Raw genomic sequence first — 14214 nt, 5'->3', positions numbered from 1 at the left:
ATGCAGTTCCAACACTGCTCTCTACATTAATGGTGGGGGTGGAAGGGAAATGGAACCAAAAGGTTACTAAGAGTCAAGAGTAACAGATAAGTATAAGAAGAGAAAAAAAAAGTGCGAAACTTGCTGGGCAGTCTGGATGGGCCGTTTGGTCTTCTTCTGCTGTCATTTCTATGTTTCTGTGTTGGGGAGCAGCCTGTAGTGAGGGAATCGTCCATGTGTGAGAACTACCATCCTGCTTGTCCTCCGAGAAAGCAGAGTTGCTTACCTGTAACAGGTGTCCTCACGAAACCCACCCATCACCCTGTTAGATATAGATTTTGATTTATATCTAATTCTATGCTATAAGACTGAAGAGGGACCCCACATGGATGCGTGGTATTGGACATGCTGGGCCTGCCCGGTAGGGCAAGTCAAAATTCTAGAAGCTTTGACATAAGCTTTCTGTGTCAGGGCTCCATCTGATGATGTCACCCATGTGTGAGGACTACCATCCTGCTGTCCTTAGAGAACACCTGTTACAGGTAAGCAACTCTGCTGCTGCCACCACTGATTCATGAAGATGCCATACTCCATGGCAGCATCTGCTTCTTACACCATGTGTATGTGTGGAGTACCAATCTAGGTACACCTGGCCAGAACCTACATCACTAAACATTTGTACGTATTTTTATGATTTAATGTAACCGAAACTTAATGGCACCGGTTAGAATGTGCTACAGTACGCTTACTCCAAACATACGTATGTGCCTACATGTAAACCGTTGCGATGGTATATAACTTAGCGACGGTATAGAAAAGACCTTAAATAAATACATAAATAAATAAAACAGCCCGATTGTACACATCTAGACGAGGTGGGATTTAATGTAAGAGACAATACCAGATGCCTTTTCATTCTGCTGCTGGTCGTAAACGCATTGGTAACAAGTTACATCAGACTAACCTGTGTAGTTATACATTGTGCATTGTTGCACTGTTTATCATATTCTTAAAGGATATACAACTGGGAACACGTTTTTCACGCTTTTGTGGGGGAGGGGGGGTGGTTTGAGTGTTGGAAATTTGGTATTAATGCAGTATGAATCCAGTATGAAGTTGTATTTCTGTGGTTTACAGATATATTACTCTAGTAAACTGAGGTATTATTGTGGTGCCCTGATTTATTATTGCAGTATGTTTTGCTCTAGTACACAGAGGTATTACTGCAGGGTGTCATTAGGCTGCAGCAGTAGACAGGCTTCTTGCTTTATGTGCACAGCAGGCTGCATGCGGTGCAGCAGTTCATCCTCCATGTACAAGGTTCCTGTGAGCACAAGAGAAGTGTAATGCACTTCACCGCACAAGGGCAGGTGCTGGGGGAATGATCTGGAACACCACCTCGAGTGGTGGTATAGCTGACAACGCCAGGGGGGGTTAGTGAAAACCGGATAGCAGTGTTATGTGCAAAGTAATAATGCACAAAAAAAGCTAAACACAACCACTAATCAAAGGCCCGCCATGGTTAGGCTCGTCACCTGCATCAGGGAAAATGCTGAAGAGACAAATCATAACCCCCCCCCCCCCCCCAAAAAAAATATGTGTATCCTTCCAACACTGAACATTAGTGTCTAAAAAGCTTGTTTTTCTGAAAGCACTAGCTCTTGTGGTTTGATGTGTTCTCCAGTGAGAGGGCCTGAGCAGCTGTTCCTCAGTGCAAAGACTGCACAAGCCGCAAGATACCCTGCAACCCCAAAGCACTTAACCAACTTATTCCGTCAGCCCCAAACGAGCTTCAAAATATAAAAGCCCAATACGAAAGGATATTAATTTCTTCAAAGTGGATTAAATTCAGGTACTCAGCAAAGGACAGAGTGAAAATAAATACAATTAAATCAACTGAATAAAAATTATTTCAAAAGAATAATAAAATTAGAAATTGCTCTCTTTTCAATAATAGTCCTGTTCTGCAACACCTTGATCTGTAAGCTGTGGCCCTGCTTTCTCAGGAACCAAACGGTCAATTTAATTCCTCCCCTCCCCAGGCACTAAAACCTTTCTCTGGACACTTCCACTTATCCTGTCCCCACCTTCCCCCCCCCCCCCCATAGCCAGTGATGAGCTAAGAGAGCAGGCTGCGTCCGCTGTAGATTTATTTATCCCCACCCTGCAGTTATGGCAAAGTGTCTTTATTGGAAATGCAATGTTTTTAAATGAATGTTAAAAAAAAAAAAATAGAAGTACCAATTAATTTTGCATTTTGATAATGCAAAGGTCCACCATAACTTGAATTAATATTTTTCTCTGTGAGAATCGTGGAGCTGAGCAGGTTTATACATCCATGTCTATCATACATTACTTTTCCTTTGATCGTAAATAAGTATTTTACAAAGTCATCCCACTTCTTTATCTACAAATGCTGTCTGATTCCTGGACAATTGAAAGAGGCACTGAGCTGGATTCTTCTGGTCTTGGCAGCTTCAGCATCTGCCAAACCAGAACTGAAGCCATGCCGTTGTTTTACAGCCTCGCCTGACATGTAACTATGCATTCCAGCTGGGGATGTGGTTCTGCTTAGAGGTAAGGATCAGGTTTTGTCATGGGGCTGGCTGCTCTTTGTGACTTTTAGAGAATTCTCCACATTGACCACGCGTTCCAGAGAAATACCGTGAGTAAAAAAAAAATCCAAGCGGAAAAAAAAAATCAAAGGTATATTGGCATTTCATAAAAACCAGAACCTGATGCAGCCATGGAGGTTTAACTGTAGCACATGGTACACAGGCCTCATCATATATCTGAAAAAAAAGTACAGTATTAATTCCCTAGGCTGACTCCAATAACTCTGTGACATGAAAAGAAAAAAGCAATATCTGTAGTGTGGAGCAGGACTTTTGCTGAATTTGAGACCAGTATGATTAATTGCTACTGTCCCGTGACGCTGCAGGGACCCGGCAGGACATACAGCCACAGAGTCACTGAGAACTTGCTGTACTGATCCTAGAAGTAAGAAACGAAATGCTTTCAGGCCGATGCAATCCTGTGCGCTCAGGTTAACCCACGCTGGGATGCATGGTTTGCACGTGCGGCCATAACTCCTTGTGCAATAAGGGGATTACCGCATCCAAAAAGCGTGAAGCTAATAGTGCTCATCGCTTGTAAATGCCATGTTGATGAGGCTATGAGCTAGTCCCCCCCCTTATGTAAAAAATAAATGTGCATCCGACCCCACATTTTTACTCTCAGAAATTACCAGGAGCTCTGGAGCTGACATTAAGTCTTGAGGAGCCCCAAAAGTTAACAGAAAATACTTCATTTTTGTAGTTCCTCTGACTTAATATCATGGCAATAATAAGTCAAAGGAACTGAAAAAAGGAGCAACATAAAAAAAAAATTGTTTTTAAATGTCTTGTGATCAGGTTAGGAATTGGGAGGCTCAATTAACGAGCGTCATTACCCTAACCTGCTGACAGTCACCTCTCTCCTGGGTGCCCGATGCTGAGGAGGTGCCAGTATTTTAAGTTATTAAAATTAGGGCCGGCGGTAAAAAGAGGCGCAAGGGACGCGCTACTGTCCCTAGCGCCTCTTTTTACCGCCGGCCCTAATTTTAATAACTTAAAATACTGTATTGCCAGGAGCTTGTCCACTCTCCCACTGTATTGGCCCGTAAAGTGACTTGCCTAATGTCACAAGGAGCAACAGTGGGACTTGAACGCTGGTCTCCTGGTTTATAGCCCACTGCTCTAACCACTAGGCTACTCCTCAACTCATGAGAGGTCTAGAACAGGTAAATGTGAATCAGTTATTTACTCTTTTGGCTAATTCAAGGTCTAGGTGGGCAGTCCATAAAGTTAGCAAGTAGCACATTTAAAACAAATCTGAGTAATTTATTTTTCACTCAGTGCACAATTAAGTTCTGGAATTTGTTGCCAGAGGATGTGGTTAGTGTAGCTTGGTTTAAAAAAGGTTTGGAGAGGTTCTTGGAGGAGAAGTCCCCTAACTGCTATTAATCAAGCTGACTTAGGGAACAGCCACTGCTATTACTGGCATTGGTAGCATGGGATTTGTTTAATGTTTTGGGCACTTGCCAGGTACTTGTAACCTGGATTGGCTACTGTTGGAAACAGGATGTTAGGCTTGATGGACCCTTGTTCTGGCCTAGTATGAGAACTTACGTTCTTAATATGACAAGTCTGTAACTGTGCAGTGCCAGGAAGCCTAAAGGAGAAGGCTGATATGCAGCTAAATTTTTTAGGTTTGAATGGTCCCCACTGTGAGAACCCCAGAGAATTTTATTCATAAAGAGTACTGCATCTTGTATTGCTCATCAACCAAAGAAGGAGGCCTCTGCCCTCACCTTAAATTTTACATTTTTACCAAATCTCATGCCACGTTTCTATGATGACTACCTCTGCTTATGTCATCTACCTGGATCCATCAGACCTTCTGAGGAGATCGGAGCAGCTTGACTTTCAGAAGCCACTTTCTCTGTGCAGAATCTCGGAGAACACACAAACAAACCCCATTTTAGCACAAGGCACACAATGTTATTCTTGCCGGGAACTGGTTATTGCAGTCAAACTTTCTTTGTAACAAACACGATTTGGGGATTCCTGAAAATAATCATAACGGGGAGCCAGTATGTATGGTCTTAATGAGCACAGCAAACCTATCCTACGTGTGGCAGAGACAACTGCCTCATTTTGCTAACTTTAGCAGGCTTTATCAGCCCTGCCTGGGGAGGGGGGCCTTTAAATGCTTGGCTCTTCATCTTTACAAGAAAATTGGCAAAGGAAGTAGCAGACAGGACAATATCATAATGTATCAGTAAAACCTCTAGTACCACCCCTGCACCCTTCTGTATGTGGAGGGGAAGGGGGTGGCATTTTTGCTTTTAAACCAAATGTATTCAGTCACATTTTCATGGCTGAGCTGGTTCTCCATATCCTGTCGGACCGCACCAGGCAGAGAGACTAAGTGTTTGTGCTTAGATTTATCACTAGCATTACGTCATGTATAGAAAAGAAAAGCTAATACAGTACTTTGTAGTTGCTGTGGTTCTGACTTGTCCTTTTGTCCCACTGGCTAAGCTCGGATAGAGTCGAGCAGGGAGCCATCCTACTGGCCTTGCTTCCGTGGTACAATCTTTTTCATAATGCAGGGGTTTTGCAAGTGGCGTTTGATTCCATTGTTTTCTACTTCTCCGTTCCCACCAAGCTTCCTGCGGTACTCGCTTTCTTCCTGTCAAAACGGGCTCCAGTATTTTCTCTGTTTTCTCCTATGCCCTTTGCTGTAGCCGATCGAGAGAAGGAGGCAGCCCTCGTGAGAGTTTGTGTTCGCTCACTAAGCCCCCCGCTTGTCACCAGAGGAGCTTGGGCTTCTTGTGCAATGCAAGAAGTGGGAACATAACCCGGCAGAGGAACCCCGAGCTCCCTACTGGCAAAGCCCAGCACCGGGCCCCTAACTCAACTGATGTCAACGTACAAAGCCTTTACATCCCAGCTCGTTTTGTAAACGGCCTATCTGTAACGAATAGCAAATAACTCAATTAGCTGACAGAATAATGTTATTCATTCACTATAATATTCCAGAAAGCTTACTCCACCCCCTTCACGAGAACGTGGCACAGCGCCTTACTCTCTCCCACGTCGCATCTTCTCGTGATTAAAAGATCGGCCTTGAATATTCTTAGATGCGATGGAGAGGAGGTCAGCGCGTGCTTTTAACCCACAGACTTTGCACCGGTTTTCAAAGGCAATGTACGTGTAAATTCACTTTAAAACGTGCTTGTTGTGACCCCAGGACCTGCTCCTGAGTGAAAGTGAAGGAGGTGGGATGCAGATACTTTATTAAACTTTTGTACAGACGCAAACATTATTTCTGTTGGATCTTGCATGGAAAATTGTCGTCTCCATCTGTCTTGTGGTCACCAGGGTGGAAGGAAGAATGTTTGAGTGCAGAGTCTGCGTTTATTCTCCTCAAGGCCCACCCGCAGGTCGCGTTGACAGGATTTCCACAACGAATCTTCATTAGCGTTCTTTTCATTTCAGACAGTGGCTCTAGCTTGTGGTTAATTTATATATTTTGATTATCCCACAGCCCTGGCCCTCTAGGGGTCCTGCAGAACTGCAGTTTCATGCCCCTGAATCAGAAGTCATTCCACTCATTAAAATCAGCCGAAAGCAGGACCCTTCATGCTGGATGTGGTCTCGCAGGGCTGCACCGGCACTGCTGCTGCTTGGGTTAGAGGAAACGGCTCCCTCCTGCTCTGCTGTCAGGGTTACTTATTCCTGGGCTTTGTACCATCTCGAGCCTGTGCTGCCTGTCCCATTGCCCCCTTACGCCTGCATCATCTTAGCAGCTCAACAGATGAACACCCCGAGGAGGGCAATGCCTCCATCTAAACACTTTCCCTACAGCCTGGCGGCAAGGAGAGAAATGGATGAGAGGATGCTCACCCCAGCCTGAGGAAATAAACAAGGAGAACTTGTGTCTGGGGAAAGTCGCAGCCATGCAAAGGCCTGAGATGGGAAGCAATCGGTAAGGGAGAAGTTCTAGGCATATGAGAGGCTGGGGATGGTGGTATTTTTGTCGTGGGCCCCTGCTGTTAGCACCGGTCCTCATTCCCTTCCCTGACAAGGAGCATCAGCTGCTCCCTGCCTGCTTCCAATTCCCACTATAATTATTACCCAGGGCACATGTCGCACGGAGCCCCGCACGTGCTCCACAGGTGGGAGTCATGAGTGCAGAAATAGAACCATTCACGCCCTCCTCTTTTTAAACACAATTTGCTGAACCAGAAAACAAGATGCAGGAAAAATAGCTTCTGAGAGGAATTGCTTTTCTTTTTCTCTTGCTGAAGCTTCCAAATAACAATGTCAGAGTGGAGCAGCTTCGCCGAGGAGGGGCCCAGCTCCTGGAAGGCCAGAAAGCAACCAGTCCCCTTTAGGAGTCCGATGGGGCTGGGGGTGCCCGCTGCTGAAGCAGGGGCTCCCCTCGTCTGCTTGGCTGTGGTCACCCACCCTAGGGAACGCTGAGCAGGAAACGGCACTGGCTTTGTCTTGAAGCACCAAACCTCAGACAAAAGGAGCCCTCTCTCTCTCTCTCATCCCAGAGGACCCCTGCCAGCTCCAGCCCAGCTTTGCGAGTCTTAACTTGACCCACTTCCATGTTTCCCTAGTGACGAGGGAAGCGCAGCAGCCAAGTATCCCAGGAGATTTACCATCCTGCCTGCCGCTCACGGTGGGAACGCGATGCAACGTCCGACCGAGTGGCGAAGGCCTTGGATCCGTAAGCAGACAGCTGCAGGGGCGGATAAAGTGACAGTGAGATTCGTTATATCACTGGGGATGTGCTAGCAGGGAGCGCAGCTCAGGAAATAGCACGTTTGGGGGTGGGATCACCAGGTCTCTCCCTCCCTCCCCCCCTCTGTGGCTATTTATTTATTCCGAGGTCTTTACTTGGACTTCAAGGCAAAGGGTGAACAGTGCCAGTGGTTCTATTGCCTGCTGCTCCCACACTCCTAGCAATGAGCCATCTCCTCTACCCATCCTACTGCCCCTCCACTTCCCCAGATTAGTATCCAATGCTGTCTAATGTCTTTACAGAAGATTAAGTCCCTCTTATCTGATGCCCGATAGACTGTGATTTCATTATGCACTAAGTGTTCTTATGACAGAGGCCCAGATGAAGATCTAGCTTTAGTTTCTATGTTCTAGCATGCTCCGTGCTAATTGCATTCAGATTATGAATTAGCTAATTAGCATGATTATTAGTAATACTTATGTAACGGTAGTAGAAGAGAGGCTGCCTGAAATGAGCAGAAACAGAAAAATAAGGAGAGACGGGAGCAGAGCCAGAGGAGGAAACTAAGCACGTGGGAGTGGAGCTTGAGGAACTGGTAGCAGGAGGAAACCTGTTTTAGATACAAGGTTCCTCCTTCTGCTTCCCATTTCCTAGCTCGCTGGAGCTGTGCTGAATCCTGTGAATAAAGTCAGGCATATTCCAAAGAGGACCGAGACTATTTCATGGGAAGATTCTGGTTATACACTGAGCCGCGTGCTGTTGCTGTATTATTTATATTTTGCTTTTTGGCACCTCAAAGCAGATTACATTCAGGTACAGAAGAGTTCCAGAGGTGTTTTGGGGTTATACCTGTGCCATGTTCAGAGTACAGCACCAACCCAAAGATATTGCACCCCACAGACGCAGCCCAACACCCTGGCACACACCCAGACAAGATCCTGCATCTCTAAAAAGAACGACATTGCAACTCCGAGCTGCCGAGTCAAGGTGTTACCTGCCTTCCAAAATTCACACTTTACCTGTTGCCCTTAATGTTTTATTCTGTGGCCAGTACTAAGAGCCAGAGAAGGTTATTTTTGCCCCTCTATCTATAAAGCCTGGTGACCTGTCTACGCTTTCTTGGGATTACCAGCTGCCTCCAAGTCATCTCGGGCTGGACTTATAGCCACTCTTTTCTTAGAAAAACGGACTAAATTAGGCTGCTCCGCATGGATGTGAAGAAATAAAAGGTCAACCAACAAGTTGAAGGTGAGACCTTTTTATTGGGCTAATAACCTGCTTTTGGCTAGCTTTGAAGGTCTGTGCAGAATGACCCGCAACGTTTGTTGACCCATAGTTCTTAGTAAAACTGGAAATGCAAGGCCATAGATACGATAGGGAAGCCAGGGCTAGTTCAGCCTGTGCAGATGACATGGAGGCAGCTGTGAATCCTAACGGTAGAGCTATACAAGCGCCGAGGCCCCTCCGCTGCACTGACAGCGGCCCCCTTTTCATGGGAAGACACGCACAGCGCTGGGATTAACTTCAAAAGCCTCCTAGGGATGTGACCCCCAGTCAGGCAAAACTTTCAAAGCCTTCGTCTTTTTTTCCCAACTGACCCAGGAATGTGCAGAGCATGGAAATCAGCTCCTGACACCAGAACAAAGAGAGCCACAGCTGGAGCTGCCCTTGTAAAAGCAACAGACTGCACAGTGCGAGCTGCCATCTCCTCACGGGGGCAAGAGAGCAAAACAACAGAACGGTGGGGCAAGCAGAACGAGGGTCCCCTGCCGCCAAGGGGCCTCGGGACGCGCTGTGCTTCTCTCCGAACGATGGGAGCAATTAAACGTTAGCAATACCTCTGTGCCTCGGAGGAAGCTTTTCCTCCATCCAGCACACCCACCCATCCCTCGGATCCAGTGTGCGGACAGCGTGGGACATTCCTGGGGGGGGGGGCCTTCGGCCTCTGTCACTCACAGCAGCGAGGCAGAAACATCTTTCATCAGCTGCACGCTCTCTGCTTCTTTTCAGTCAGTTCCTCTTCCTAATGAAAGGGGTTTTCTTTTAACGGAGGGAAAACTCTGGATCAGCCTGGGGGAGAACGGTTCTAGCAGCAACGTACGCTGGCACGAGGCCAGGAAGGCAGCCCGAGCAGGGACAATATGGACCAGCACCAGAAGCCGAGACACAGCCCTGATACCGTACTCTCTGTAACTTTATTATTTGATGGTTTTGCTTTCTTTTCTTCCCCTTTTTATTTTAATCGCTCTGACACTTTGGGAACACATGTAAAATTGTCCTGCTAATAAGTTTCCTGAATCTGATATCACTGCAGAGAGAGAGAGAAGCCAAGCAAAATGTTAACCAGTCCCCAACCATGTCTCCTTCCTCCACCAGCATGGCTACTAAGGCTAAGGGGATGATGCAAGTGGAAACCAGAAACCAGTCTCATCCCAGCCCGCTTGTGGTACATGCGAGTGAGAATCGTTCCCTGCTCTTCACTATCTGTGCCCTGGAACAGCTGCTGCTGCTACTGGAGCCGCCTCCCAACGCAAATGAAGCAGGATGGGAGCTGATTTAACACTCATCAGCCTATCCATCCTTTCCTCTCTCCCTTCCAGCATGATTATTTGATTATTTTTACTCATCCAGCCTCAGCGACAAGCCCCTTGTGCTTCAGGAATGGAAAAACTGAGACTTTCTCCACCACAGGCTGTTAAGCAGGCCTGCCCCTCGCCTGTAGCATAGGGCTAGGAGCCGCTCAGCGGCAGGACCCTTTCATCTGCCCCTGCTGCTATGTGTAGCATTTTACAGCAGAAAATTTGATGGACCATAAGCCCCTTCTGGTCTGCAGCGCCATAGCCCCCGTTCATTTCTGGCTACATCTTGGGATCCTCCATGCAGGGCCCATGCTTTCTTGAATTTCTGTCTCCGCTGGGAATCTGTTCCATGCAACTAACGCCCTTTCCATGAAGAAACATTTGCTGCTCTTCCTCCCCGATCTGCATCTTTGCTGCCTCAGACTGGGACTTCTTCTTCCAGAGCTGTCTTTGCCTCGGGTGCATTATTTAGACTTTTGACATATTTGAAAGTCTCTGTCATATCCCCACAGATACCAACATGCACTGAACCCCTAAAGGGATGCAGATTTCAAAAATCATCAGAAAGCTGGGAAGTAAAACTTTCTTTCCAGCAAAGCTCTTGCAGGGTTAAAGCTACAAAAACATTAAAGGCAAATGCAACCCGAAGACACAGACCCATGTAAGGAAACAGAGCTGGAAAGGATGCAGAAGGTCACAGTATCCCTCCTCCGCTTCTTAATGCGCCCCAGACAGATGTTTGTCTAACCAGCTCTTCAAAACGTCCAGTCCTAGCCACCCTAATTCCTTATAGTTGTTTAGGCAACCAAAACAATGCCTTATGGGCAGCTCATGTCCTTCTATTTCTCGGTTTGTGACCTTGCCTAAGTGGAAAAACCAGTGGATGACTTTTTAGGAAATGCTAAGAAGGGTTGAAAATATTTTAAGCAGGAGGATCAGATTGGGGGAGTCTGGCAGAGGGTTCCCAGGTTCCATCTGCCCAAGAGGTGGAGAGAGGGGAGGGACACAGATGAGTAGGGGTAAGTGCTGGAGGTAAAGAAGGCCTTTGGAAATTTTGTGTAGTCTACAAGTGCATCCTTCTAATCTTGTGATAATACTTCATCAGATGTTACTGGGCCTCCTTCTCTGGGGCAGTGATCCTTCAGTAAGTCAAGTTCTAAAATAATCCACTCCGATGATAAAACAGGCTTCATTTCATTTTTCTCACTCCTTAGGTGAAATAAGCATTCAAAGTTCTAAAGAGGCCCCCCCCCGCCCTTTAACCAAAAACCTCGGGGTGCTGCATTTGTATCCTCAGCCAGCTGAATCTCGATGGGCACCAGTCCATCTCTGTCTGAAGGAGGAGGTGACTGACCTCCAACTGAGGCCTGAGGAGCCTCTTGAATTATACTGTTGGTTTGTCAGTCCAGCTCCATGTGTCCAGACGAAGCCTCCACTGAATCATGCATGTATTACTGAAAGTACCTGGAGGATGAACAGGCTGGGAATGATCCACCCCCATGCAGAAAGCACATGGCATCATTAGCAAACCACCCCAACTTCCATTTATTTGGGTGCTGCTTGCTCGGCACCGTTTTATTTGTTAGTATATTCTGTGCTGCACGCCCAGGACACACCACACATTCTCAGCTTGCCCATCAAGCAGTGCTAAGTCATCCCGGCTATAGGAACATCAGCAGGAAGAACATGTGCACCATCTGCTGGAGAAAGGCGCTACTTGCAAGCTTCTTGCAGAGCCAAGAGTTACAGGATGCGATACCCATCCAACAATGATGGTGTGGCCGCAGGTGTTCAGATGCTACCTCAAGAGTTCACACACATTGTAATCTGTGGAGAAACCTGATGTTTACGCAAAAGCAGCACACCCTGCAAGGAATCTTTGTCGTATGTCCAGTGCAGGTTTCCTCTGTCTGGCAGAACAGGCTTTACCCTGTGCTATAGCTCATCTGTGGGGCAAACTCTTGCATGACTGAGCTTTGCCATTCTGATGGCCATCAACGTTCATCTTTTAAGAGGCCTTGCCAGAAATCGAGCCGCAGTTGCCATGCAACAAGCTTTGTGCAAGCAGACAGAAAACCTGCACTAAACATTCCTGCTCTATCCAGAAAGCTGAGGTCTTACTTTTCAAAAAAAATGCTCTGTGCTTCACTTAGGTGCTTAAGTTTTAGGCTCCCTGGGGGAGAGCCGAGGAGAGGAGAGAGAAGGGCTCAAACCAGCTTACCATCTGCCACACGAGTGCGTTTCCGATAACATCGCTGAGAACAGCTGGGAGACTCGGCGTGAGAGAAATCTGGGACTGACGTCATAGGCAAGCGACTGCCTATAAGAACGGGCTCCCTGCGGCGCACCTCGCCGCCGGCGCGCCTCCTAAGCCGCGCGCTCCAAAGGGGCGCCGGCTTTGTCCGGCTTCGTCCGGATAAGTTCGGTAAGTTGGGGGATACTACTGGTGAAACGGGAGAGGGTGTTATATTTCTTGATTAAATTGGGCGCTCCCCAGTTGGGTGTATGGGGAGGAAGAGAAAATTGAAGAACTTTCCTGTTTCCCCAGTAGTAACTAGAGGCCCCATGGACATCCATGTCACTAGACGGGTTGAAATGCCAACAGGGGATGATTCAGAGGAGCATTATTCTGCCTCTCTGAGCCCCGGCAATGGTCAGGTATTTCCACCTCAACCGACGGCATCATTACCAATATCTTTGGAAATGGCGAAATCAAGCACCTCAAAAGATAGTGAGGTAAGCTTGGGAAACGCCAATATGGCTTTAGGAGCTTCAACTCCTATAGATAATTTATCATTATCATTGTCAGGAGAGTTGTTGAGGCCAGAAGTGTGGCCCACGACTCCCCCAGACAATGTAACGTTGGTAGATATATGGAAAATGATTTCATCAGTAAATGCAAATATCCACCAAATGAAATTATCTTTACCAATGATTGTAAATGAAAATAAGTTGAAACTTGAAGATCAGGGAAAGAAAATAATAGGTGTGGAACAAGAGTTGGGAAAATTGACAGCAAAGGTTAAAACATTACAGGATACCGAGACTATCCATATAAAAGATAGCTTCGCTATCCATAGAAATATGGAATATTTAGAGAATATGATTCGATATAAAAATTTGAGATTGGTCAACTTCCCACAGACTAGACTCCTCTCACCTAAGGAAATGTTCCTAAAATATCTTAGAGAAATAATGCAGTATGAGGTTAGAGATATTCCACAAATTTCTAAGATCTTTTATTTTTCCAGTAAAGTGAGTAAAGATAATAGAGAGGTGTTAGAGGGGCAGGTGGATGACTCAACAATTGGAGTCTCCACCTTTCTGGAGGAATCCATTGACATAATTAATAAGAGATCAACATTGTTTGTATCCTTACAATTGGAATCTGAGAAAGATAAAGTATTTAGAGATTTTTTTAGGTTTAAGGATTTGAACTTTTGCGGTCAACCCATACAAATGTTCCATGATGTTTCCAGGGCTACCCAAGTGAAGAGAAAGCATTTCCTATCCTTAAAAACTAGATTACTAGCTTTGGGGGCTACCTTTTTCTTAAAGTACCCATCTTCATGTTTTGTAACATATCAAGGAAATAAGTTTACTTTTAATGATCCGATGCATTTGGAGACGTTTTTGCAGGATAAGACCAATGTTGAAGGAAATAATAAGGCCGAATAAAAGTAGGGATTCTCTCTTATCGAATCCTTGTTAATATGTTGAAAATTTGTTGTTTTCTCTCCCCCTATTATGGATTTAGTAATTACAGATATGAAATGTTTTGTGTATACATTTTGGAAATTATGATCTGTATATTGCAATCTATATATTTTGTTTAAATGGATTTTTAAATGAAATTCAATAAAAAATTTAAATCTAAAAAAAAAGTTTTAGGCTCCCAATTCTAGACAGATTTCCAGCTTAAAGATTTCCCTAAATTTAAACCTGCTATTAATTTGCCAAATTTAAGCATTAGTGCTGAAACGCCAAGCTAAGCACTTAACGCCATACTGTAGCCACCTAAATTTAAGTGCTCAGTCCCACTCTATATGCAAAGAGGCCAATTTTGGTGCCAAACTGAGACACCTAAACACTTTGAAAACCTATCCCCTAAGTGGTCCAAGTGTATATAATCCAGGTACAACGGTCCGCACTTTCTGCTTCCCTAATGGACCGGGAGCCGGAAATGATGCCGTTATGTAATGGATGCCTTTCGGAACAAAGCCCACTTGCACTTACTGATTGGAAATCTGCACAATTCATGGCTCGCATTTTGGTTTGCCTGGAACGGTAAGCTGACATCCAGTCTCGGTCAGTAAACGTACAGGCTGCCGAACAGCTCACTCAACATGTGAAAGCA

The sequence above is a fragment of the Rhinatrema bivittatum genome, chromosome 17 (assembly GCF_901001135.1).
Source record: "Rhinatrema bivittatum chromosome 17, aRhiBiv1.1, whole genome shotgun sequence".
Lineage (NCBI taxonomy): Eukaryota > Metazoa > Chordata > Amphibia > Gymnophiona > Rhinatrematidae > Rhinatrema > Rhinatrema bivittatum.
The sequence above is the reverse complement of the archived record's forward strand: the minus strand, read 5'-3'. Positions refer to the sequence as shown.